Source organism: Numida meleagris, chromosome Z (assembly GCF_002078875.1).
Source record: "Numida meleagris isolate 19003 breed g44 Domestic line chromosome Z, NumMel1.0, whole genome shotgun sequence".
NCBI classification, from domain to species: Eukaryota; Metazoa; Chordata; class Aves; order Galliformes; family Numididae; genus Numida; species Numida meleagris.
This window is the reverse complement of record NC_034438.1, coordinates 12,257,833-12,281,293: the sequence shown is the minus strand read 5'-3', so window position 1 is coordinate 12,281,293 and position 23,461 is coordinate 12,257,833. Positions and strand designations below refer to the sequence as shown.

At 39.9% G+C, this 23,461-nt stretch overlaps 1 protein-coding gene across 1 annotated transcript in view; it reads left to right on the top strand.

Annotated features, from left to right (window-relative positions):
- The window catches only part of LOC110389904 (leukemia inhibitory factor receptor-like), a 90,511-nt gene that overhangs the window by 9,556 nt on the left and 57,494 nt on the right, over positions 1-23,461 (top strand). The window contains exon 2 of the mRNA XM_021380967.1: positions 3,132-3,212. The gene's annotated coding sequence lies outside the window, so the exon portion shown is untranslated. The remainder of the gene's footprint in view (positions 1-3,131; positions 3,213-23,461) is intronic.

Below are 23,461 nucleotides of genomic sequence, written 5' to 3'. Positions count from 1 at the left end.
GCAAGGGGAATGGCTGAGAAAAATTGCTTCATTGATACTGATATTTGTTTGCACAACCATGAGCCAGGTTGCTTTGGCTTCTTTCCATCTATGAGCAACCAGCCCAGGCTGCCAGCAACCTGGTTTTGGTTCAGCTGATCTTTTGTTTACTTGTTACTTTAAATGCCATAGACACAGAAGGTTAAAAAAGTGAAGGGGAAAATTCTAGTAGCAAAGGATGAATATGAGTTAAGATAAGTAGATTTTCTTTCATGTATGGGATGTCCATAACAAAACGTGTTTGGTAAGCACCTGGCCTAGCTCCCTCTACTGTGTCATTCTTGAGAGAAGTCCTATCCATGTAATTTTCTCCCTTTTCTCAGAGGAGGCAGCTGGTGATCCAGTACACACAGAACTAATGAGTCCTGCTCTCTTCTGGGAGTGACCAGAGATCCTTTCCAGAACCCTTTCCTTGCAAATTCTTCAGATAAATAGTAGGTCATAATTCTGACTGTTTGATAGGAAAAGTATATTTCATTTTCAAATAAGTTGACATTCTATTTGTTTAGACTCTGCAGGAGAAAAGAGATCCCATGAAAATAATTTAGGGCTAAATCATGTTTTGGGCCCTCATATGAGGGCATGGCAGTCTTGTTACTTTGCAGAAGCAGAATGGATGTGGTGGAACATCTCGGGTAGATCTTGCTGATACCTAGGAGATCACAGAATCAAATAATTGTAGGGGTTGCAAAGGATCTCTGGTGACCAAAGAGTCCAAACCTCTGATAAAGCAGGTTGCACAGGTAGGCGTCCAGATGGGTCTTGAATTTCTCCAGAGAACGAAACTCCACAACCTCTCTGGGCAGCCTGTTCCAGTGCTCTGTCACTCTGGCAGTAAACAAATTCTTCCTTGCATTAGTATGGAACTTTCTGTGTTCCTGTTTGTGTCCATTGTTCTATGGTTGCAGACCACCAAAAAGAGTCTGCCCCCATCAACTTGACTCTCACACTTCAGATACTTGTAAGCATTGATAAGATCCTGCCTCAGTCTTCTCTTCTCCAGGCTGAACAGTTGCAGATGTCTCAGCCTTTTCCCATAAGGGAGATATTCCAGGCACTTAACCATCTTTGTGGCCTCCACTGCACTCTTAAAAGGATGGAGGAGGAGTTGTATATGGCTGAAATAACCCTGCAGGTATTGTGCCCACATAGTCCTGACAAAACTCTGCTTTGACGTTCAGCTGTACTCAGCAGTTACGGTTTTTGTGCTCCTTGGTCATATCAGCAACCCTTGAAACAAGAAGACCTTTCAGTGTGTCATAGACATTACGTCTGAAGTTGTATTCAAAGACCTTTCCAGCCAGCCATGGAAGGATTTCCCAGTATGGAAAGTCTCTCCGAAAAGAGGGCAGAAGATGGAAATGTTACGTGGGCTAGAGTCCTCTGTTTTTAAATCTAACTTTGTTTATATATATAACATGGAAAATCTAGTCTCTGTGTAAAAACTGAGAACAGAAAAGTTACTAAGATTTATGTAGGGTAAACGCTTCCTGTTCGTACTTTAAAGAATACAGTGGCAGTCTTAAAATAATGTACCAGCCCAATAAGTTCTTTATATAGCACAGGGAATGTGCTGAGCTCTGAGTCCACCAGCAACAACAACACAGGAAGAGGAAAGCCAGAGATCCAATGAGACTTTTGGTAGGAGGAATGATGGTGAGACGATTTATTCCTCCAAATGTTACCATGCGTTTGACCCTGATGTAAGGAAACTCTCAGTAATAAAGAGGACAGTCCCAGGATGGGTTATACTCTCCTGACTATGGAGCTCTTCTGTGACACAGACAGAAACCACACACTCACCTTTGGTGGCGAAGTGCGTGTATGGCTTTAAAAGTACGCTGCCAGAGAAATATACAGAAAGCAGAAAGCAGAACAGTGAGCTGCAGAAAGGGGCAATGCAGGAAAGCTGTTTGTCTTGCTTGAATGCAGTGCTCCAGTGGCAAAAAAGAATGGGCTGATGAAAAGGTAATTCTGGTTACTTTGTAAAGGGAATTTTCCTTATGAACTCAGGGCATTCAGCTTCAGGGTCTTTCACATGCTGGGCAGAAATATTCGTGCTATCAGAGATTACAGTTCAATTTTACAACTACAACCGTATTTCATATTATTGGGAAAAAGCCCTATTCCTGTCGCTGATATCTTGCTGCTGTTAACAATACCACAGAGTTCAGCTTCCTCTTCTTTGCCTGTTGATTTTTATGGGTGTTGCCTTGAAGAATTAGCTGATAATCTCATTATAGCTAATCCTGTTTGCTTCTTTTACGAAACACTCTTGAAGTGACTGACTGAGATCCTTTTGTTCCTATTTCTCTTCTCCCTTAGTTATTTCAGAGGTGTTCTCTAGAAAACATGAACTTTCAGCGTGAGCACTTATCCTGTTACTGGCTATAGTTCCAGCCTCATCAAATTAATTTCCTTGCCCAACCAATAAATCTTTTCTTTTTGAGCCATTCAGCATAGAAGTATTGTCTGTAGCTCGTTTACATTCCATTCAGCAAACTGTTCTATGCTGAAGCAATTAAAGCTTCTGAAATTCTATTTCAGGTTTACATTATCTTTTATGCCTTTAAAAAGTGGTCACCTTAACAAGGTTTCTTTATGGGCATTAAAATACAGATGGCTCATAAAACTTCAGTTATCTGCAAATATTTTTGTCACTTGGATACTAAGGTGCTTAATAAGGTGGTATTACTTAATCCAAGATATTCCTAAAACATAACTAGTCATAATTATATATTTGGTGACTAGCAGCTCTTAATGAGGTTACTGAGAGCATGTAAAGGTTGTTGAGGTGAGTAAAAGTATTAGAAGCACGCACACACTAAGCGTAACTCTACATAGACGTTTAGGAAGGTGAGAACCTTCCTAGCAGGAAGGTGATAGCCACCTACCTGTTTATTTTGCCAAATGCTAATTATATTCAACAATAGTATGTCTGACTTGAAAAGGGTTTGCACAGACGTGCATTGTATTTTTTGTTTTCCTTATTCAGTGATTGCAAAAAGTGCTACAGAAATGGAAGTCTTTATTTTTACTGATATGACTTAGTGAATAAACCCGTTGCCTAATTTTTTTTTTTTTTTAATCAGATAATCCTCTTCTGGAATGATGACTTTCAAGAGTAGAGAACATACTTCAGTACACCCTATTCAGCACAACAGATCTGGGAGGTAAAGAAGGCTCACGAGTTTACTGCTGATTTCTTTTATGCAGTTATAAAAACTATGATTTAGTTATATAGTAATTCTTCATTATTTTCTGTCACAGAATTTCTGCACTAAATGAGGCAAGAATTGTTGGAGAAAGTAATGTCTTATTTTAATTCATCCTGGAAAGAACAGACAAGCTTTTGGGGTGTGTACCAAAATTAGTTCCACCCAAAAATCTTGCCTTCAAACTTTGGACGAAGAAGTAAGCAACAAGGATATTTACAACCTTAACACTAAACCTGCCTCAGTTACATTGTACATGAGGAAACAATTTCATCACAGTTACACAAGCTGCAGTTTCATTACAAACAGCATCTCGGGATTGCCTGCTCAGAACTGCCATGTAAGGCAAGGAGAGTTGTTCATTCCTTAAGATTATTTTTTATTCAGGAACACCTTGGTCAGGATCCACTGTACAGACTATCCCTGCCAGGAAAATTTCTACTCTAAATTAGAAAGACCATCTGATTATGGCAATGCAGAGATACTCTGATTCTTAGTAAGGGGGAAGGGAAAAGGTGTGAGCACAGACACAGCAACCAAATTTATGAGGACAATTAAGCACTTACATATTTGGTCTATGTATTAGTACCATGTTACCAACAAGAACTTCTACAACAGAGTCATTTGCCACATAGCTGTCTGGCTGCTTAAGGTATCTCTGTGTCTGACTTTAAAATGTTGGCTTCTGAAGATTTTATCATTAGGCATTAGGCTTCTGCAGTGAGCTTCAACTCAAAAGTCAGACAGTAAATAAATGTAAATGGAAGAATTGGGTTTGCATCCTTACCCCAATTAATTAAACAGGAAATAATTTTAATCCAGCTTTACCATCTCCCAGATGAACATTATAATCACTGCCCTCTGAAGTGTTCCCAGTGATATTTTTCAGACACTTCAAGTTTTTCTGTTTCCCACAGAACACTGAAATACTGCTTGGGGCAGGGACAGGAATCCCAGTGCTCCAAAATGGTGCCTTAAGCACCAAGAGAGAAGCAGTTTTCTCTCTCTTGCCCAAAGACAATTTCAGTAATTCATAAGGAAAGGATTAATTTCTACAGGAGAAGCAGAAAAAAAAAATACCTCATTTGACAACAGAGCATGCGTGGGAAAGATTTGGTCTCACATTTGAACCAGAGGAGATCTCAAGTCACAGTCCTGGTGCTTTATTTAACATGCTATGAAGTATTAAGAGAGGAGTTTTTCATGAGAACAGTTGATGTGTACACAAACGGATCCAGAGGAGGTGGTGCTGAGCAGAAACAGGAGGTACACGTACACAGATACCCCTCAAATGACAGGAAATCCATGTCCCACTAAGTGGTACCAGTGCTGGGAGACAGGGGCTGTGACACAACCTGGTAAATACACATCCTGCTGTTGTTTCCTCTCAATCAGCTCTACACGCTCCTGGCTTGGTGTGCTGGCTTCTAGAATGCCAGTTATTAGGTCTGTCATTGGCAAGAGATGCTGTGTGAGGCACTTGGGTGTTTAGCTAGAGGCTGCTATTTCTGTCTAGGCAAGGACGGACTCACTTAGTACTAATGCTGAGTGTTACAGTACTCACCCTTGGTGATGCTCCCAAAGATTTACAGCCGTGGAAACATAAAACTGAGCCCAGACCTCCTAATTTCCATTCTAGTGTCTTGCTCTCTACAAGATGCTTTTCTTTCTACCATGAATTGCCCTGTGGAAATGATTCTTTAACTAGGGGAGGCAGATTTGCAAGCAAGTATTCTGCGGTGGTGACAATGTACAATAATGTATAATAAGAATCCATTAGAACTGAACCTGTTAGAATGGCATGGGAAGTGCCCCAAGTACTTACCAGTACTGGTTTCTCTCCTTTAAGATATGAGCTTTTGTAACGCAGAAAGTTAGCAGAGCATATTTCCTGAGTACTTCCTGATGCTGGCATAGAAGGTAAAGATTTTCCAGATAACTCCTTTATTTCTGCTGCCCTTCTTCCTAATGCTGGTCTTGTCTCATCTCAATTTCCTTTTACATGCAGAAGTCTTGCAAAGCTCTGCACAGTTGTGCGGCTTGGGATTAGAGTCAAGGAAACACTGGAATGTTCTTTCCAACTCAATCCTTGGAGACAAACACTTTGAGACGCACTTCATGTGCTGCTTTGGAGTAGAACTTGGTTCGGTGTTCTGCAGGAGGACTTTCTAAAGTCTTCTACACTGCTGTCAGTTTTGAAATAATGACTGAACAGAGCATTTCAGAATAGAGTTGTCTAGTATTGTCTAGTTCATCTTTATTCAACAAGGAAACTAGATATACACTCAATTTAAACTTATACAGTTTGTTGAACCAATGCTTGAAAGAAGGCCTGCTTCTTCACAGCATTCTATTTTCTACCTTTTGGCTTCAATCCTTGCATCTCAACAGCAGGAAAGCATGACCCTAAGATTACAAACTGTAGAATTGGAAATAAAAATATTCTGAAGATAAATTCTAAGTCATCATTTCCTCTTAAGGGTTAAATTAGACCTACAGTAGCAATCCCACTCTGCAGATAAGCATAGTCGGACATAGATATACAGACAGCTCTTTTAACTTAATGGGACACACAGGGTTTAGGTTTTGGTTTTTTTTTTGCTTTACAGGAATTCTTACAGACTTTGAGACGCGACATTGATGAGAGAATGCTGTCTCCTGCCTAAACAATTGCAAATGATTTTATTAAGAAAGAGAAATCTTGGAATAACATCTGCTTTAATAAACAATTGCTCTTTCTTATCCTGACGTAATAGGTGCTGACAGAAAAGAGCATAGAAATCTGTCTTCCATGAGGCAGTATAAAGTATGCACAGCTGCATTCAGAGCTGTGTTTGGGCTGGAATTTTCAAAGGAATGCAAAGATGCAGGTACTCAAATTCCATGTGAACTGGGGCCTTATTTCTTGAGGTGCTTTGAAGCTGAGACTTACTCTGCTGCAAGAAATACTCTTTGCTGCATGGTAAATCTTCCCAGGCAAATAACGAAAGTTGTTAATCCAAACTGCAGTGAAGCAAACATAGGATGACATGTACATCATTACACTACTAAGTAAGTTTGTTGAATCCATGCTGATGAGTGATACCATGGCCACGGAAAGAGAGGTATCAGTCCCAGGCATTCTCTAAGGGCTATAATTAAGGAGGGAAAGATGCCCAAGGCTACTTCTGCTTCTTAGGAAGAAGTATCACTGACTCTTTTAGCAGCAAGAATGCTGGAAGAAGGTCAAGGAGGAGGAAATTATGTCTCACTGTATCTCCACTGGTATTTTGTCAAGCCACTGAAATTACATTATCAGCTTTTATTGGTTTTGAAGCTAACAATGAGCAAACTGTCTGTATCTCCACCTGGTGAGACAGCTAATGCATTAGGAGTGAATAAAATAAATTGCTCCCAGCAAAAAAAAAAAAAAAAAAAAAAAAAAAAAAAAAAAAAGCCTAACAACAACATAAAATCTTAGAATCACAAAAGATGAATTCTGGGCTGATAGTGATACACTCTCCAAGACGCTTGCCAAGTGTGACACTTGTGGTGGATGGCTGGGATACCAAAGTAGAATAGGAAGATGGGGAAGATGGTAGAAAAGATCTAATGTTTATGATATAAAAACTAACAATGACATGAGATTAATTGATTTTGTAACAGTTACACACACAGTTGAATAGCACAGAAAATTTCTTAAAAATGTCCTCAGGCATAGATGTCTATGTACAGAGGTAGCTCCTACGAATCAGATTACATATTTTTTCTCGAGACAGAGTCTGGAAACATAAGAATTAGTCATAGAGTGGTAGTAAAAAAGTGATAAGGAAATTCAGTAGACTCATTACAGATCACAGCATCCTGGAGATATATTAAAGAAACAGACTGGAAAGATAATTCAGGAGAATTCCAAGTGTAAGAAGCAAGGCACTACTTGCAAGCATGTGGGAAAGTAATTGAAGACCAACGTGCAACAATGAGAATGTAACTTTCAATCTGGTGTCATGCTAAGTGTGACTAAGCCAAAAACGGATGCATGGTATTTAAGTCTTGTATGTATGTAGAGTCTGCAGGATTTGGTGGATGAAATGGACCAAGAGGAAAATGCATGTAATGTAAGAGCATTTTATGAGAGGGAGAGATCAGCTATGAGTGTGAAAAAGGACAGAATGCAAGAATGCAGTTATGGACAGTAGGAGGGAACTCTTTAATAACTTTCTTGACTAAGAAAATATCTGACAGATAGTCAAGCTATTTGTAGAAGAAAAAAATTAAGAGATTTAAGAGGCAGCTGGAATTCTCAGAAACAACAAAGGACAAAATGTTGGGAGTTTAAGAACTGAATTACTGAAACCAGAGAGATGATGGAAAGGACTTTGTTGGACAGTAGGATAAGATAACTTAAAGACCATGGAAACGGACTTTGTTGGAATGAAAATAGTTTCTCCAGCATTTTTTAAAAAGTGTTGAGATAGATTATAATAAGGATCATAACATTTCCTGTGCAGTACAGTTTATAAATTCCTGTTTGTGACATTTTATACACCCATCCCTTACACAGAGGAGATAACAGCTGAAGAGCAATGTAGTTTCTGGAAAATGAAGAGTGGGAGTAGACAGAAAGATCGACTCCTTCATGTCTCCTTAAAGTGTCCTTGGAGTCATGGAACAATTATAAAATTTGCAAGAAGGACTGAAATTAGATGATCCTCACTAATCCTTCTGCTGTTACTGATAATTTTAGTGGCAACAAAAGGAAGATAATGTGATATAAAAGATAACTGAAGACTTCAAGAAAGTAGAAAAAAAAATGAGGCTCAAGTTAAATAAAGATAAAACCAATTATTGTCTGTAATCCTACAAGAGGATTTTAGACGAGCTTCTCTAGCAGCTGATAACAGTGGAAGCACTAAGAATATTGGCAATCTGAGGAGGTAAATGGAGTAGGGATGTGTGTTCCTTCATTTTAAAATCATTTTTACTTTCAGACAATGAGTAGGAAGACAAGAGATAGCAGAGCATTGTAACGCATTTTGTTTTATGTAGAAGTGAGAGTTGGTTGCTCAGAAAAAAAAATGACAAAGGAAGAAACCAAATAACTTGAGAAGAAAAATACATAGATTAAATTTAATTAGGAATGGTGATGGGTGAATAGAGAACATGAACAGCGATTTAACGGAATCCCCGTAGCTCCAGTGGGCAAAGTATGTGATTTGAGTGACACAAGAAGCATCTAGGCAGAGCCCTTCCACTGCCGTTTAAAGCTGGTCTATCAAAAATGAGTGAAGTGGAAACAGTAAACTGAAATAAAGTTATTAGCATACATCCAGTTGTACAAAAACATGCCCTAAGAGAAGGAATCCTGGGCAAATTGAGAGGAGCTGTGAATCATTATGATCCCTAAAACCAGAAAGGGAGGAAGGAAGAAACAACGTGAGAATTAAATGGACCACAAGCAGAGACTCATGCTCTGCAGGCATAGCCACATGCAATCAGAGACAGCCCTATAACAGACAAGTACATTACGATTATGGTCTGCTAAATGGTGAACAAACCAAGTTGTAAGCAATATCAACATTTACATCGTTCCTCAGTTTACTCGCCTAAATCTCAAAATAAACAAAATATGAGTCTCATGTTTCAAACGGTACTACTGTAGTTTGAATATAATATTGAACATATTCTCTGAGACCAAAAAGATGTGGGGAATGTTCAGTTGTAGCTGATACAAGGGTGCTTGAGGTGAATGTGAGATGGATTTTAGGTGCTCATAATGCAGAGTGCACTGCTGCTCTGGCCAATGTTGAAAGTAATAACAAAAATTAAGATGTAGTTTATTGCTCGTTTGAAATATACAGCAGAAACTGTGTGAGGATCTAATCTTCCCAGAATTATCAAGCAGGCTGTGGATTTCAGGATAGATTTAATTGCCATTATGAAAGAAATATCTTTTCCGCTTAGTTTCTGTTGACTGCATCTTATTGCCAAAGTATTTGAAAATGCACATACTGCTGCCCTAAAATACACAGCAGTGAATTCCTCCCAACTCTTTTATTTAAAACATTAGCCCTGGAACTGAGTGATACCTTTGTAGCAGTTTGATTTATTACAGAAGTGTACCCTGGAAAATTACATTACATTACCTTGCTGTTTTCCTAATACAAGCCAATAAGGCCACATTCCTGGTATTAGGACAAAGAGCTGTTGGTTTTGTTTGTTTGTTTGCTTTGTGCTCTTTCTATACTTTTCCCTTGAAGATTATATCTAAGTTTTGGATGTTCATGTGTGAGGGTGCTTCCTAATGTATCTAACACGGGTGTACACAATCTGTCCTTATCCACCTGGGTGCTGCTAACCACAGCTGATTCACAAATTCTTTCAGTGTTTATCTTGTATGATCTCATAGAACCATGAAGAAAGCATCACTTTGGGGCTTCAAAATATAGAAGAGGGCTTTTCCTTCCTCTGAATGATTGTATAACACAATTATTTTAATTACCAGCTTTCTTCTATCTACAATTGGAAATGGAAATAAGAGCTTACTAGTGTCTTCTGGGAATCTGGTGGCACAAAGAGAAGACAAAATATTTTACAAATATCTTCCAGATTTGAAGACAGAATACAGCAAGTGAGACCATACAAGCTGACCTGAATTTGAAGCTAAATCTATATTTTAAGAATACCAAAACAACCAGGGGTGAGTCACTAGGGAGGCAAAAGTAACCACAAAGTTCAAGCACAGTCTATACTGTGAGCTTGACATGGTTTCCAAAACCTTTAATTTCTGTTGATTTAGAGGAACTAAACACATCCTTTAAACAAAATGCTGTGCTTTTACCAAGTTTATGCTTTGCAAAAATGGCAAAAATACTGAAAGCATTAACTCTTCTGTGCTGTAATCACAACAATGTTGCACATCTGTGAGATGTTATCGAGACTGCTATCTTAAATAAATCACTAAAATTTGCCTTTGTTCAACTTTTCCTACCTGCTGAGAACACATAATACCCACTTTGCTTATACTTATTAAAAATAATGAATCTATGTCAGTGGAGAAAAAATTCTGGCATCAAAGTCTAAGCAGATTATCCAAAGCTCGGTGAATTCAAAGGGAGCTTTCCATGAAGAGGATTTGAATAAGGCCTTTAGTACTAACAGGTAATCCTGAAGAGAACAGTCAGGATTCTTGAAGACATACTCTACCAGTACCAAGTTGATGCCAATGCAAATAATTTTACAGCCTTCTGTGCAAGCAGACTGGTGAGGAAGGTATGATAGCCATAAAACGCCTTCTTTGTTTCTTTGCATGAAATGAAGAAGACAAGAAACACAGCATACCACTCTTCTAAAACAATATGCATTACTTGTAAGAAGGTTTTGCTTAACATGTGATGATGTAAACAGAAGTTTGGGATGATGATAGTAATGAAAATGAACGAAGTGTTATAAAAAAATCTAGTGTCCCTCTAACATCAGTGAAAAGAAATGTAAGTGCACCATCGCTGCTCCTTGTGAGGGATGTTGAAATCCTTCACAGGTATCACTTCATTAGTGGAAAACTTGAGTGCACTTTCCTTAAAAAGTGCATATGATAGGACAACAGTGCACTTTTCACCCTTGCTGTGAAAAACAAGTAAAAAGAGTTCAAGTCCCATCAAGCAGGAAGAAGAGAGCAGGAACCTGAATCCTTAGTGCTGTAATTGAGCCACTTTCATGGATTAATGGCAACCTGGGTTCTGGTCCTGCTTTAAGGGCTATTGATGAGAGACAGTAACTGGCTTCAATATGTAAACTGTCCTTGGAGCAGGGGTTAGAACTCACATCTCCTCTTCTCCTGGCAAATATTTGACACATTTTAATGTCATACTCATGATCTTCCCCCATTCTAGTAGGAATCTGGGTAAATCTGTGTCAACTGTATTTTCCATTGGCTACCTTTTGGCGTCTTTTTCCAATGAAGGCACTGACCTAAGACAATTTCCTCCTCACGAACTTAGATCTTGTTTTAAGAGCCAAATGCTTAAGGGAAATGCAATGTCTGACTTTGAAGTATCGAAGAAAGAAGCAGATATTGGAAAACAGGCTTTCTAAAACCAGGTTCAAAGCCTTTCCTAGCCTCAGGTCTGTTTATCTCAGTAGGCAGATGAATATAACTCCACTATCTGGAACAAAGTAATTTCCTGGAGATTAATATTCATAGCTGTAAATCTACATTTGTGTAATGTTAGTACATGTATAGCAGTCTTGCTTCTAAAGGTAAAAGTATGTGTTAAGGATAAGGCTGACAGAAAATGACACAGATGCTGTTCAGAGTACAGGAGAAAATATGCTGAAATAAGTCATTATTTGGCTACTATCTATGCAATACAGGGGCCAAAAATGTTGAAAACAGATTATTTCTCACTGTGTATATTGAGGAAGAAAAGGTTACCCAAGGTTTTCTATGCGTTTGGCTCAAGGATGCTGCAATATGAGAACTTGTGATTTGCTAGGGAAATCCTATGTGACTCTTCTACAGCAGCTAACCAAGTAAATAAGAAGTGAGCTGGAACTTTCTGTACAAGGACTTTTTACAGGAATCATTCGGAAGCTTATGAATATACTCAGGCTTTCTTGGGTGGTTCCCTCTGTGTTAGATCTGCTGCTGCAGGCATCATCTCTCAGACAAATGAACTTAAAATTTTGGACTTAGAAAAAAGTTTTCACCCCTTTACCAGTTCAGGATCATGTCATCATGGTGGTTTCTATTTGAGCTGATAGGCTTTTAAAAATATGGTCTATACCACTGACTGTTTTCAAAAGAAAGAAACAGCATAAACATGACTTGGAAAACTGTAATGGTCTTGCTAATAATCCTCATGCGTGAGTATCTTCGTAAGGTCGCAGCTCTACATTTTTGCATAGCTCCACATGTGGCTTTTCTGACATTCAAGCTAGCATCTGCCTGTGTCATTAAATCTAAAATGATTCAAAACTTCTCATGTTATTCTGAGCCTTCATTTATGAAAGCCACTTTTCTTGAATCCAATGAAAAGCATATGGCAATCACTGGATGCTGAAAGCCCAAGTCTGTTATGGTTCAGTTATGGCTCTCAAGAGAAATTAATGGTAAAGTGTCCTTAAAAACTCACAAACAAAAGATATAAAGCATATGATAATTGCTAAAAAAGTTTTAACTGACTAAAGCACCTTGGCTCATTCTTATAAATGATTTTAGCCCTCATTCTGTGTGGACATTTCCAGAGGCACATCCCTGTCAGCAATTTCTTCAAAAGAATTTGCACCTTAAATTATTTTTCAAATGTTCTAAAAAGTATACCTTGTATAATTGAGCATGAACATAGTTATACTCAAAAGCTGATGAGGAGGACATTTGAGTGTATTTGCCTCTCCTTTTTTTCCCCAGCTGTTTCTTCTCACTTGGTTTTCTTATGCAAGCTTTCCACTATATTTCAGAGAGAGGATCTCAACGCAGAGCTGTTGGTTTGTTGTGCTTGTACTACAAACAGGTACAAATAAGAAAAATAAGTGCCAATCACCCTTAATATTCAGCTCCACTGACCGTACCTGTTGGTTTAGTAGCAACATCATAGCAAAATTTATGCCAAAACTGGGGAAACACGAAGTTTCTAAAGCCCTCTCCATTGTCCTCAAAGGAATACTAAACCTTTCCCACTTACTCACTGCTTGCTTTCCATTAGTTTCCAATACAGAAATCTTGAGAAAATTATCATGTGTACACCATGAGTTTGGACTGACGAATAAAAATAAAATGTAAAGTTTTCAAATTTGCGCACTTGTTCAAGACCTATTCGCAGATGAACTAGTAGGCTACTCTCCGTGTATTTAAGTGTATGTCTTCAGTTTGCTTCTTATGTAGTCAGCATTGGGACCCACTCAGGATAAAAATGAAACACCACATTGTACATTGAGCAACACTATATACTGTTTATGCTTTGTACCATGGATATAGGATCTAGGATATTTCTACAATGAATGTATCCTATCATCTTGGACAATTTTGTATGAGCCTTCCAAGCAATATCACCTCTCCTGCCCCCCATTTCATTTAGGCAACTAACAAAATGCACACTTTTGTAGATGATCCCCATCCAAGAATGAATGCAGTGTCAGACTCTGACCATTTCTGATGCAGTCTAGTTTACTTCCTAGGTACACCACCCCCAAGAGCTGGAATTGCTACTACTGCTTGCAATTCCCTTTTTCTTTCAGCAGAGCTTCCATCTAACATTTTTCTGACCACTGGGGCTAACGTTTCTGCAATGCTATGTAGTACTGGCACGTCCCTTTTTTTTCTTGCTTATTTTCTTGTCTGCTAGCTCTATAGACCTATATAAATATACATTAGAAGAGTCCTTCTACCGAACTTTTGGGGCAGGAAAACATACCTTCATTGAAACTGGTTTCTGCTCTTTTTTTTTTTTTTTTTTTTTTTTTTTTTTTTTTACCAAATAGCAGTAATAAAGCACACTTTTCCTGGAAAATTTTTTGTTTTAGTTCCGCAGTTCTGAAGTGGTGAGAAACTGAGTAACTGTTGTAATGGAGCACTGGAACAACACAAGACAGAACTGTGATTTCACCTGAAAAAAAGAACCACAATTCCACCTGGAAAAAAAGAGTATGTCTTCATATGCCTCTTCTGTGAGCTGTGAAATCCACTCATAAATATGTTCTTTGTAGAGCTTCCAAGCTCTTGCCATCAAAATCTGTATCATTAAGATCACACTCCAAAAGGCACTGGGGAGAAGACATTGCTGGGGCCCTAGCTCTGCATGCTTTCTCTTCTCTAGGTTTGGATCTGCATATCTTCTCTTGCTCTTCATAATCCTTCAGGTTTTGCATGATGAATGAGAAATACAAAAACAGTGTAACTCATAAATGGAGATCCTCTTCTGCTCATGGAGTATCACTGGTTCTTCATTATCTAATTCTAGGTTATTTTAAATGTTATCAATTTATTCTGTTAAACTGATTAAGCTCAATAGGAGATTTTGAAGGCCACAAAATGCACAGATTGTAAAAGTAAATCTTTGTGGAAAATTTGGAGTTAACTGCGGTCCTTCTTTCCGAGTTTTGAAGACACAAACTGAATACATGTATAGTAAAAATGCGACAGAACACTGAAAATGTACCAGCTTGAAACTGGTGCACTACATTTGGAGGAACAGGTCCTTTGTAATTAAAGGAATGCGTGCCTTTTGCATAGTGATTGTACACAGATTGATCAGCAACAAATACGAATGTACTAGGTCTGATCAGAAGCTGCCAAGTGTTATTTGTTTTTTGACTAAAAAGAGAGGGAAAAACATTCTTCAAGATTTTAAAAAAATTATTTATCTTGAAATTTGTAAAGATTGTTCAGTGTTCCATTCATTTCAGAAGTAAAATTGCAAAATCAGAAATTATCACAAAATCGCAGAATCACAGAATCAATCACAGGTGTTGGAAGGGACATCAAGAGATCACTGAGTCCAACCCCACTGCTAAAGAAGGTACCCTACACAAGGGCACACAGGTAGGCATCCAGGCAGGTCTTGAATGTCTCCGTAGAAGGAGACTCCACAGCCTGTCTGGGCAGCCTGTTCCAGTGCTTCATCACCCTTACCATAAAGAAGTTGTTCTGCATGTCAGTAGAGAGCTTCCTATATTCAAGTTTTAGGCCATTACTCCTTGTCCTATTGCTACACACCACCGAGAAGAGCCTGGCCTCATCCATTTGCCTCCCACCTCCCTTTCAATATTTACAAATGTTTATCAGATCCCCTCTCCCCGTCTTCTTTTCCCCAGGCTGAACAGACCCAGTGGGAGATGTTCCTCATAAGGGAGATGCTCCAGGCCCTTTACCATTTTTGTGGCCCCGCACTGGACTCCTCCTAGGAGATCTCAATCTTTTTTGAACTGGGGAGCCCAGAACTGGACACAGTATTCTAAATGTGGCCTCACCAGTGCAAAGTAGAGGGGGAGGATCACCTCCCTTGACCTACTTGCCATGCTGTTTTTAATGTACCCTAGGATACCATCAACCTTCTTGGCCACAAGGGCACACTGCTGGCTCATGGCCAACCTGTTGTCTACCAGGACCCCGCGATTATGTGTTAATTAGGTTTGTTTGCAAGAGCAAGCATTAACACATCTCTTTTAAACAATATTAATTGGCTTTAGAAATGAAATTATGAGGAAAGAGTGAGTCATAGTGTTAAAGTATCAATCTTTCTAATGATAATGTCATTAAGTCATGTTCTCCGCTCCATTCATCTTTTTCAGGAATGGTTTTGTGAGGGCACAGGCCATATGTTAGGAAGTCCAACACTTTTCTTACTAAAACAGACAGCAAAGGTTTGCATAGACTTGATCTTCCTTTGCATAAATCAAAGACAAAGAGATTCATACTCACTTTGCATTGTCAGATTTGATATTGAACATTAAGCTAGTAACTATGGAGCTGTTTACGACCCTTAATAAAACTGAGCAGTTACACAGCTTTATCTTTCCAAATTGCTGAGAGCAGAAAAATGACTATCCAAACACAGAGGTAACTTTTCCTCTCTAAACTTAGGAGTCCCATACTTCTTATTTGTTTCCAATGCAGAGATTTCCTGTGAAAGTTACTTCTCCATATAGAGCTGCAATTAGCAGAAAAGATCTCTGAGAAGGTATTTAGTAGCTCGGTCCTACAGCATGTTGGTTTATCTCTAAAGAATAGCACCACTTTTGGTCAGTGATTGCTGTCATGTGAAATGAGGGCCATATTTCGGAAGATTTCTGCAACAGTGGGTAGCCCTCTCTGTGAGAGTGTGTGACCAGCCCTTTAACCAGCTTCAGAGTAATAAAAGAGCAGAGAGAGAAGGATGAAAGGACAGTAGAAGGAAAAAAAGAAAGAAGAGACAGTGGAAAGAGCATTGGCAAAGCAGTAGCTAGATAGGATTTTTTAGTGTTTGTGGTAATGCTGTCCCCCAGACCACCTCAAACTGAAATGCTTGTTCTGGATCAGTCAGACTTTGCTGAGTAGTCCCCTTTGGAAGCAGACCTTAATTTTGCTCTGTCTCTTGCCAGCTGTGGGAACCCATCCCACAGGTGACTCGGTACAAATTCTCCCTGGAGCCTTTGGTACACTCCCTTCTTCTGGAATCAGAGCCAGCTGCGTTACTAGGACAGGTCTCACGTCCACGTGCAGCAATAACAGCCAGTCTCTCTGGCAACCAGTTCTTCAAAAAAAGCAATGATTTATGCAACCACCATCAACTTTTGGTAGAGTGTATGTGTTTGTCTCCCTGTTCTGGAGCCTCACTGAGCTGTGGGCAAGGGAGCTGTGAGATGCCTGCTTTGGAATTGTTGAAAGACACTGCTGTTCTGTTCTAATTGCTCAAAACAGTATTATTAGCTGTTACCTCTTGAGAGTCACATTTTCTGGCTGCTGCTGAGCTTTGGTTGGCACATGCCAACAGCTACTGCGGGCCCTGCTGGAGCTGTGTTACAGGCAGAGCCCAAACTGAAGGGCATTACACAACACTTAGGGAGCTCCTGCTTCTTCCAGATGCGGAAGGTATGGGGACAGTTTTTACCACTGGGACCCTAAAGAAAAGAACTGTTACTGGCAGAATTTATGTTAACTTTAGAAGGAGTGTAAGCTTCAGCAAGTATTTCCATTGCCACCCTCTTGTGTGGGTTTCTCTGTGGGAGGAGTAAGGTCTTTCTGGAATAAAACCCCAACGAGTCCAAGAGTTCCTCTGAGAAAATGGTAAGATTGCACAAGTTTGGTCAAGGTTGTTGCCTGTAATAAGGGACAGGCTGAATCATAGTGTGACTGTCATGGGTAAATACAAGTTTCTCCCCAGCTTCCTCATCAAGTTTAACTACTCAGTGTGAAAACACACAGCTTCAGCACCTGAACACACAAGAAATGTACTAGCATTCCCTGGAGCAATGACCAGAAATTTGCATTGTTGGCACAATCTCTCACTCTGCTCCAGCCTTTTCCGTCCCTATAGCTTCACTTCTGTTATTTAAGGGATGGCCAAGCTTCAAATGTAGAGTGGACAGTGCCCTCTAGCCTAATGATGTGGTCAGAGCACTCTGGACAGGGGAAATATCCTCTGGAGTGGCCCTGCCTCTTGTACCCCAGCTTCCTGGCCACCCAATCAGCCTCTTACCACCTCTTGAGCTGGAGGCGATCTTTCCAACCACACATGGTAACATCTGTTGTTTCTCCCAGGTAAATTCAAAGGGAGAAAATTCTCTGGTGTTTAAATCCAAGGGAGGGTTTCAGGCTAAAAATGCCACCTGGCCTGAAGACTGTGCACAGGTAGAAAAGGACAAAACACAGAAGATCAACATTAGTTTCAGCATCTCCAAATCCAGGAGAGACTTCATCTTGATGTGACTCCACACAGTGTGTATATTTCATATCTTAAAGGTCAAGACTTTTATTCTTCCTTGGCATTAGTCTTGCTAATTACAAGTGTAAGGAGGAATACTATACATATATGTGGCCAGAGGTCCAGCACAAGGCAGTGAGGAATTGCTGCCTGTTGGTGCATATAACAGACAACAAAACCTTAGCTTACAGAGCTGTGGTGGAAAACAAAACTGAGAAAAGTAGTGAGATAACAGTAATTTGCTTTTGTTTAGGAAGAATGATCCATGCTCAGCAGGTTGCTTACTGCAAGCCTTTTTCCCGGTTCACTAGATGCTTGCATGGATTTGTAATTACATATTTTAGGTCCAGCAAAGAGTGTGTCTTCTATATTTTGAGTTCTCCATTTTCCTCTAAGAGAAGGAGAACTGTCAGTCTAACTGAGGCATAAGGAATGTTAAAATGCTGAGTACTGTTGTGCTCTTTACTTGAGCATGTTCCGCTCCCAGTTGAATCCTATGGCAACCCTGTGCATAAAGCTGGGAAGAGGCAAAGGCCAAAGGATTATTCAACAGTCAGCACGCCAAAGCCAGGCACCTTTGCAGCCATTACAGTGAAGTGCCTCCAAAATTAATTAAGAGCCTAAAAAAGCCCTTATTTAGGTATACTGGATACTCCTCCTCAGCTAGGTAGTTCCCTTATTCTAGTGGGTATCGAAATGACTTATTTATAGAGGTCTGTGGAGGATAAGTAGTTCTCTCATGTGCCAAGGTATGGAAAAAAATACAGAAAAGAATTAAAATCATTGCAATTGGAGATGCAGCTTTGCCCTCCCTGCTCTCTCAGTTGTCAGTTTCATCAGACAATGGTCAAAGTCAAGTCCTCAGTTTTCCCTGCCCTGCCAGCATCAGGTCTCTGCTCAGTCCATCCTGGCTATTGTGAGCGTACTTGAGTCCTTGACCATGCCTGAAATACTCCAGTCCAGTGGCTAAGACTCATAGCTGAAGGATGAGCTCACCAGCTCTATCAGCCCAGGGACAGCCTGGAGCCCAGGACTGTGGTTTGACACATAGCAGGAGTGCTGCTTCAACTTTTGCCCTTGGATATTTATTCCAGCCTGTAGCCCTTAAACCTTTGCCCTTGGCTATTTTTTCCTGTTTGTTCGACTTCCTACCAGTCCTCCGGTGGCTTGATGTTTGTGTTCAGTGTAACTGACAGCAGGGGAACTATTCAGTGAAAAAAAATACCTTAAGGGGAGGTTAATTAAAAAATAATGGAATTGTTTCCTTGATCTTACTGTATGGATATGCACAAAGACTCATACTAACAAAATACAGTGGAGAATCATAGAATTGACACAGTGGATGCTCAAGCTCATACTGCTGGCTGCAGAAGTACCTGCCAAAGACTAAACTAGGCCACTACATGCATTAACTCAGTCTGTGCCTCGTTCACTCACGATAGATGTCTCAAAAACATGATTTACCACCTCAGTGGTGAGCTGTGCTTCATTGCTGGGAGCACTGAGCAGAGCTGTGTGATTGTGAATCACGGCTTTAGCTCAGTGATAACAAATGGGAATTGATGACACAGGGATGGTTGCATTTCAAGTGACCCAAGAGGCAAAAGAGATTGCCTAGAGGTCCAACTTGGCAAAGATGTGGCACAAGACAGAGCATGCTCAGTAGTACAGTTTTCAGCATGTAAGTACGTTCCTGGTGTTTGCAGTGCTGCCCACACATGTTCCAAGAGTTTTTCATTGAACAGTTTTCTGCCTGAAGAAGTTTAATCTTACAGCCCTGAAGATTAAAAGAAATAATTCCCTGGATGGGAAGCCAGGGTTGAGATTGTTGCCTATTCACCAACCACAGCCTGCCTTTCAAATATACTGGGATATACTTCTGTACAAAGTTAGAATTTCTGCTTATATGTTTTTACAGACTTTTTATTAGCCTGCAAGAGAATTGTGGTTAACCAGAGCTCTCTTGCAGGCTAATAAATGGTCTGTACTGATACACCAAACAATAATACTTGTAAAGTCAAACACAGAAAGGATAAAGCTGCTTCTAATAAATGGATTTTGCCATGGCATCTTCCAAACCCACACCTTAGGGAATGTTACTTGTACATATGATTATTTAATACTATAATATCCCAAGCTGTAATGCACTACGCTATGTAGTACTGAAACCCAAAAGAAGCCCCAAACACTCTTTTTAACCCAAGTTTTCCTCTATCTGTCATCATGTAGAAGTCAGTTGTTACAGCTCATTGTGCAGTCCCACTCTCCAACTTGGCTACCCACTGCAGCTTTCATGTATCAGTGCGTACTTGGGCATAATGCAGACCACACCCTGGAACGCATCTTGGAGAGATAACTGGAGTGCTTGATATGTTACTGTGGGGCCTATGCATGCTGCAGCCACATCCAGCAGTAGAGATCTCTTGGACATGCTCTGAGACACGAGAACAGCTGAACAGCAATGCAAGCAGAAAGTATGTGGATCACAGGACTAATCATCCTTAAATGTGTCCTTTAGTTTGCTTTTCACCTTCTATGTAGACAGCCCATGTAGTCTAGAGATCTAGCATACTATATTGCCTCTGAAAACAACATGAAAGACTGACAAAACAAACACAACGTCCTGTGTAAATACAGAACTTCATGCACTCCTGAAAACCATTTGCTAGGTATCTCCACCTCCTCTCTGGCTGAGCTGTCTTTTCTCCCTGCTTTTATGCTGATGCACAGAAATTTGGTTCCAAGCAGTGAGTGGGCTCACAGCTCTGTCTGAGGATAGTATGTATGGGAGAAGATGTAATTTTTCCCCTGGATATGGTTCAGTAGGGGGTGAGGGTGTTGTTGCCTGGAAACTTTGTGCAGGGAGAATTTTGATAATTTTAATCACTTATTCACTGGTACTGGCTGCTCAACTGAGTCACAGGAATTCTCGCTGAATGGCTCCTGTTGATGTAGAACAGCTCCTGAGTGCATGCAAAGTTCGTGACAGCTGAACTATTGCTTCAAATTCATCCAACATTCATCAGACATGTTGAGGCTATGGACTGAAGCACAGATAATCTGAAGCATCACACAAGCATCAACTTAGTAAACTTTATTGCACAGGGCACATTTCCTTGAGAGATCTCTTAGAAATAGAAAAAGGATGGCAATATCTGTCTGATCAATTGGCAAGTAGAAAAATGTGACAGACAGGAGTAGTACAGCACTGGAAATGGAGCCATTACCACAGTGACAAAAATTACTAAGTAAGGAGGGTAGCTGAAAGTTACACAGAGAAAGGAAGTATGTTTGAGTGTGATACACTGATGTTGGGGAGCCACTGGAAGGACTTGCAATATAAAGAGTATACAAATGTCTGAGATGTTCTCAGTATATTTTACTTGCATATTTACATGCTTATCTGGCTACCACTAATCTAAATTAGCCTGTGACTCTCATAAATCTCTTTTTTCATGATGTAATTAGGTCCTTCCACTACTATGCAAAGTAAGCCTCTTCAGTTTCATATCCATAAATCAGACTTAGTTCTAGGACTGGTTCCACCAACCCTTCCACAGTTAGTAAGATTGTTACCATTTGTCAGTGTTTATTGTGTTCTTCAGAGATTTATATTTAGCTTCATTTTCTTCCAAGGAATATGCTGTATCTTATTTCACTGACATGAAGACTGACCTCTCAGGCTACTGTATGGAACACAGCAACGGAACTCATCCCACTTGATGATTAAGCGCATGCTGAACTTTACATTGCCAGTATAGTCAATGGCAGGATAGCAAACCTGCTTAAATTGGGAAATTATTGGGATAATGTTTACGGCACGTAGCTTGTTGTAGCAGAGTGACTTCAGCAGTAGGTCCCTTCTTGGACATCAGTTCACTGCAGACACTGTAGACATTTGTAACCAAAGTATTAGGACTCCAAGGTCTGAATGAAAATGCCTTCATGTGGAAGTATCAGCAGACGCAATAGAGCAAAGGTGATAAGAATGGATATGAAAGACAGCAGTCAAATCAAGGTATGGTGAGGAGTGTGCTTTTTGCATCTAGACCAGAAGACCAAGCATTCAGTTTTGTTGCTAATATATAGGTATTTTTTACCCAAAACTCATGCTCTGATAACATGGGCTCACAGATTAGATAGTTAGATTTAGATATAGTGTTGAGAGACATGGTTCAGTGGGGTTATTGGTGGTAGGTGGATGGTTGGACTGGATGATCTTGTAGGTCTTTTCCAACCTAGCTAATTCTATGATTCTATATAACATCTTCCCAACAGGAAGACAGACAGTAGCCATAAAGATGGCAAAACAGTAGAATGCAGCAACAGGCAAAAGCTCTTCCTAAGGATCCTGGAGGACATGGCAAGGGTCTTCAAAAAAATATTTGTTGTTGCCAGTCAAGACAAACCCAACATACTTAGTGAGGACACAAGCTGGTGTCCCTTGTCCTCAGCAGCCCTGATCAGATTACGTGGACAGGACTGAGACACTTGGCTGAGTGTGGCAATGAAATCCCCTTGCTAGCATCTCTGTACTGCATGGGTGAAGCTTACCTTCACTGCTAACCATAAGGCTCTTATTACTGGTAGCAATTCTCGTATTTCCACCAAATGTATTTTTCAGGCATCTGAGGTGGATTTTTTTTCCAGTGAGAGGAATGCAAGTGCCCTCAGCATAACTGTTTTTGGCAAGGAGTGTTTTTCTTTCAATTTCTTTTTAAATTCATGGCACTATCTAAACTAGTGCAGGTCAGTAGATCAAAGTCCTTCATTCATCCTCCCTGCAAACCGACAAACCACAACAAACTATATGGTTCTCCTGCCAACCAGGGAGACCAGGGAATTTTTTGAGGCCTTTTAGCAATATATTGCCAATATGTCACTGGGCTCTGCAGGCATAAGTCCCTAATGACAAAGAAAAAACTCTGCACTTGAAAAATATGAATTACAAAGAGATTATATCTCTGAGGTCAGAATACTAATTTCCAAGAATAGCTCTGATCCAGCTTGACAACACAGGGATGCTTCCACTGAGATCTCATAGGAAAGAGCTGTTGCCTTTTGAGCGCACCAAAACATATGCACTACCCAGTGCATATGAATAACTTGAGTTATTCTTGGCAGAGCAGAGCCTACTCCTCCTTGTCCTATCACAGCCAGTGTGAGTCTTGTTATTGGCTTTCCTGAGTACATTCAGACAGGCCCAAATTTACTCTGCTGGTTGCATTATATAATCATTAAAAGAACAAAAACAAAAACAGGAATAGGTAGTCCATATGAAGAATAACTGGCAGACTTTCCTTCACCATGTTATATATTCACAGTCTCTAGCTTTCATAAATGCTGGTAGAAGTGCTACATCACACAGTTCTGGTTAAATGGTAGGGTTTGTAAAATGTGCACACAACTTCTCAGCAAAGGAAGTTCTTTAATATTCTTTATTGGCTGGAGGAAAGTGGGTGCCAAATACAACTGTGAAATGGGAAACAATGCACAAAGGAAAAGTTCCAGAATATCAACACATCCGTTCCTTTCCTGCCATAAATAACCAACACACCCTTAACAGCAAGACTAAATGGCTCCAGGAAACTCTCATTAATGAAAATGTCCTAGCTGAGCTTCTCACTTTCAGTTGGAATTTTTCTGACCTGGAGAGCAGACAAGTTGTTCTGTAAGTAATACGAGGCATTGAGATAAACTCAGATAAACTAAAACTAGCCCACTATCCGGAGAGAATTAAATCTTCCTTTCTCATTGCCCAAGCATTAATGTTGAAAGGCAGAACTCTGCTGCTGTTAAAATCAATGACAAAATCCTGCACTAAGTCTA